Here is a 5352-nt window from a genome sequence, read left to right as displayed (position 1 = left end):
CCAGTGATTCTAACTTCTTTCCTTTGAAATGGCACAATGCCTGTGAATACTCACCTGTAGGGACTTCAACATTCTAAAAAATCTTGCTGAAAAGGAAGGGTGATTGAAAGAACATTGCCTCTTCCTGTGTAGAACTTTTATGGCATTTCTCCCAAGAGTGTGATAACTGTGTGGTTGTATTTTATGAAACTTTTATGAGAGCACTTCATTTCAGCTCTCCTCTGCCTTTTATGGTAAGCCTGCTTCTATTATTTTTCTGTAACTGAGATTTTATTTTTAAATATTAAATTGTGATTATGAAAAAAAGGATCTTTATTCCCAGAGCTGCATTCATGTATATGTAACTTTTTTTGACTTATGTGGAAGCAGCTCCCACATTAGAGCTTCATCCCTGGGCCCATAATTTGCAAGCACCAAATGGAAGCTTCATATTGCAAAGCAAATTACAGTTCCCAGGGAATGGCTGTATAATTGCCCAGTTACAAAAAAAAAAAAGTAAAAAGGAGAAGAAATTACCATAATGGGCCACAGAGTATACACAAGAGAATGTGCAGAAAGGCCTATATGACAAATTCCATCACCATTCTAAGGATATGCTTGCTTTACTCTGAAAGGCTAGAGAGAGATGTTGTTGGCTTGATCTTGAAGGAACTTGATCTTCAGTTGCTTTTATAGTAGTGATGTATTGGGCTTAATTATTCATAGTCTCTCATCCAAAGAGTGAAATGGCAACTAAGATTTGAGATGGTTTTAGAATCTAAACTGTAATGGATGAGTAGGCTGAAATATGAAAACACAGACAGCATGTGGCAGGAGGCGGAGGAGCAGGCAAAGGTGTCAAGACAAGAAAGTCTATTTGAAGAGAAGCACAGTTCAGCTGGGCTAAAGTCAGGGTGAGACTTTTCTGGTATGTACCAGTAATGCCTTAAGTCCAGCTTGTAGCCTTGATCCCTGGTTCACAGTGAGTCAGTTCATCAAGAAGGGAAGATTCCTCTAATACACTAAATAGCTAACCCTGGGTCAGAGTTCCGGAAAGCCAACTCTAAGGGGAATGAAGGGAGACCTGAAACTCTTCAATTTTGATTCCTAGGACCTCTCCAATTACCAGCAAATCACAATTTTTCCTAGTATGATACATAAATGAATGCTGAACATGGCAGGTTCTTCCCCAATTCATTTGGCAATTGATAAGAAAGAACTAGTACTTTGAGAGATATTTTTAAATTAAGTTATTTAACTTTATTTTTTTAATCATTCAACAAATAACTATTAAGCACCTACAAAACACAGAAACAGAAAAATAGATGCACAGTCCCTTCATTAAAGTGCCCTTGGGCCATTAGAAATGACAACACATAGGTAATGTTAATAAAATATTGTAAAAGAAATGATAAAGAAGAATGAATGGGATCACAGGAGCCATAGGAAGGGTACTGATCACACCTAGGTAAATGCAAGTATGGGCAATGACATTTACCCCTGGTGGGAATGCCCAAGCTGAGTCATATGGATAAATAGGATTTGATCAAACAAACAGGGGCAGGAATGAGAAAAGGAGGCAAGCAAAAGGGAAAGGGCATTTCAGGCAGTAGCGATGGTAGCAAAATAGCAGAGGCAGGAAATAACATGATGTGGGTAGTAAGCATCACACAGACTGGCATTTCTGGAATAAACCATTAAAGAGGACATCTTTATTGCCTATGGTTGCTAACACAACTTACCAAAAATTTAATGGCTTCAAACAGTACAAATGGACTCTCTTTACAGTTCTTGAGGTGAGAAGTCTAAACTCAGTTTCATTGAGCTAAAGTCAAGGGGTTGGCAGCTCTAGTTCCTTCTGAAGGCTTGAAAGAAGAATATATTTCTTTATCCTTTTCCCTTTTTGGTTTCTGGTCTCACTCTGCATTTCTTGGCTCATGTCCCCTTCCTTCATCTTTAAAATAAATTATGTCCAAAAAAGTAAAAACTGAGAGAATTTGTCACCACTAGACTGGTGAAGAAATGCATACCAGGGTCTTTCCTTTGAAAGTGAAAAGATGATACTCACCATCATGAAAACATGCAAAAGTAAAAAACTTACTTGTGAAGCAAATACACAAAGAAGAAGGAAAAAAGAATCAAACCTTATCATGATATAAAATCATTAAACCACAAAGATAAGCAATAACTAAAGAAGTAAAGAACAAAAATCTATGAAACAACAAGAAAGTAATTAACAAAATGATAAGAGTAAGTCCTCATTGATCAATAATAACTTTGAATGTAAATGGATTAAATTTCCTACTTAAAAGATACAGACTGAGTGAATTAAAAAAAACAAGACTGGCTAGGCACGGTAGCTCACCTACTTGAGCTCATAAATTTGAGACCATCCTGAGCAAGAGTGAAACTCTGTCTCTAAACAAATAGCTGGACATTGTGGCTGGCACCTGTAGTCCTAGCTACTCAGGAGGCTGAGACAAGAGGATCATTTGAGTCCCAGAGTCTGAGGTTGCTGTAAGTTATATTATGATGCACAGCACTCTACTGAAGGCAACAAAGTGAGTTTCTATCTAAAACAAACAAACAAAAGACTCAGGACTCACCTATATGCTATCTACAAGAAACTCACATCATCTGTAAAGACACATATAGACTGGAAGTAAAGGAATGGTAAAAAAAAGTTCCAACAAATGGAAAGCAAAATCAAGAAGTAGGTATACTTATATCAGATAAGATAGATGTTAAGTCAAAACTGTAAAGAGAGACAAAAATCATTATACAGTAATAAAGGGACCAATTCAGACAGAGAATATAGCATTCTAATTATAAATGGACCCAAATTCAAAACCCCTGATATATAAAGAAAATATTATGGAATCTAAAAGGAGAGATAGACTGAGACAACATGGAATGAACTGGGGAGGATTCCCTCCTTCTTGATATAGAATAATTTCTATGGGATAAGTACCAGTTCTTTGTAGATCTGGTGGAATTTGACTGTGAATCCATCTGGTCCTGCGATATTTTGTTGCTGGAATATTTTTTATTACTGATTTAATCTTGCTATTCATTATTGGCCTGTCAGGACTTCTATTTCTTCCTGATTCACCCTTGGGAGGTCATGTTTCCAAAAATGTATCCATTTCCTCTATATTTTTTTAGTCTGTGTGCATAAAGGTGTTCATAGTAGTCTTTATTGATCTTTTGTATTTTTGTGGTACCAATTGTAATGTCTCCTTTCTTTCCCCCTGATTAAGTTGATTTTAAATATTTCCCCTCTTGCTTTGGTTAATTTAGTTAGTAGTCTATAAATTTTCTTTATCTTTTCAAAGAACCAATTTTTTGTTTTGTTGGTCCTTTATAATTTTTTGGTTTCAGTTTCATTTAGTTCACAGCAGACTTCCTATCAAAAACATTATAGGTCAGAAGAGAAAAAGATGGCATTTTCAAGGTGCTGAAATAGAAAAACCTTTCAGCCAAGAACTTTACAGCCTGCCAAAATAAGGTTCTGAAAGGAAGGAGAAATAAAGTCTTTCCCAGACAAGTAAATGCTGAAGGAATTCATCACTACTAGACTGGCCCTACAGGAAATGCTCAAAGGGATCTTAAATAGGGAAGTGCAAGACTGATCCTTGACATCATAAAAATACACAAAAACATAAAACTCATAGGATTTATAAAACAATCACACAAAGGAGGAAGAGAAAGGAATCAAATTGCAATACAACAGAATTTGATCAAACCACAAAGACAGATTAAAAGAAAGAAATAATTTATAAAATAACTAGAAAGCAGTTGACAATGTAACAGGAATAAACCCTCAACTATCAATACTAACCTTAAATTTAAATGCTAGATTTGAAAGATCAATGGACATAATGGATTAAAAAATGAATATGATTCAACTATATGCTGTGTACAAGAAACTCACCTTGCCCATAACAAAACACAATATAGATTGAAAAGTAAAGAGGTGAAAAAAGATACTCCACACAAACAGAAATCAAAAGCAAGTAGCAAAAGCTATATTTATATCAGTAAAATAGACTTATAATCAAAAACAGCAGGAAAAAGACAAAGTAGGTATAATGATAAAAAGATCAATTCAGCAAGAAAATAAAAACAAATATTACCAGACCTAAAGAAAGAGATAAACAACAATAAAACAATAGTAGAGGACTTCAACACCCACTGAAACACTAGACAGATTATTCAGACAGAAAATCAACAAAAAAACATTGGATTTCAATTGGACATTAAACCAAATAGACTTAATAAACATTTGCAAAACATTTTACCCTACAACTATAAAATGTACATTCTAATCACCAGCACATGGAACATTCTCCAAGATAGATCACAGATTAGGCCACAAAATAAGTCTTAACAAATTTTTAAATATTGAAATAATACCAAGTATCTTCTCAGATCATAGTGGAATAAAGCTAGAAACCAATGTGAAGAAAAATCTCAGAAACTATGCAGACACATGGAAATTAAACAACATGGTCTTGAATGATCACTGGGTCAATTAAGAAATTAAGACAGAAATTAAAAAGTTTTTGAAATGAAGGAATGAAAACACAGCATACCAAAATCTATAGTGAAAGAAGAGTGCTAAGAGGTAAGTTTATGGCATTAAGTAACTACCAAAAAAAAAAAAAAGCAGAATGATTACAAATCAAATCAACAACCTAACATACCTCAAGAAAGTAGAAACCAAATATAAACCAAACCCAAAGTTAGGAGAAGAAAAGAAATAACAAAGATCAGAGTAGAACTAAATGAAATAGAGTCAACAACAATGACAAAAAATACAAGAGATCAATGAAACAAAAAGTTTGATTTTTCGTATAAGATAATAGTCACAGCTTCCAGGGATTAGAATGTGGACATATTTGGGAGGCTACTATTTAGCCTATCACACATATAAGGAATAGAAGAAAATGAATTTGGGGAAGCAAAAAGAGACTGGAAAAAGAAGGCTTTGTATGCCACAATGAGGAGCTTGTGTTTAACCTTGTAATCAATAGAGAACTGTGGAAGGATCTCAAGCCGGGAGAAACAGCAAAGAGGCAGGTGGATTGATGGGAACCTACTAAGAGCAGAAAAACCACTTAGCAGGTACTATGGGATTCAATGAGAAACAATGTTTATACCTAAATACAGCACAAGGTGCTTCCCCACCCCCCCCCATGATCCCTTAGAAAAGACTGAGTCACTTTATAGTATTAGAGGAGTTTTTGCAATTACTTTAGTTGGAACAACAAACTGGTATTTGATGATATGATTAATTACCTAAACTGGGACACTCTTGAAATTTACACAGGCACAACATGTTAAACCGGGACTGTCTCTGGCCAACTCTAG

The sequence above is a fragment of the Otolemur garnettii genome, unplaced genomic scaffold (genome assembly GCF_000181295.1).
Source record: "Otolemur garnettii isolate 467f Iridium unplaced genomic scaffold, OtoGar3 scaffold00042, whole genome shotgun sequence".
NCBI classification, from domain to species: domain Eukaryota; kingdom Metazoa; phylum Chordata; class Mammalia; order Primates; family Galagidae; genus Otolemur; species Otolemur garnettii.
This window is presented reverse-complemented; position numbering follows the sequence as displayed.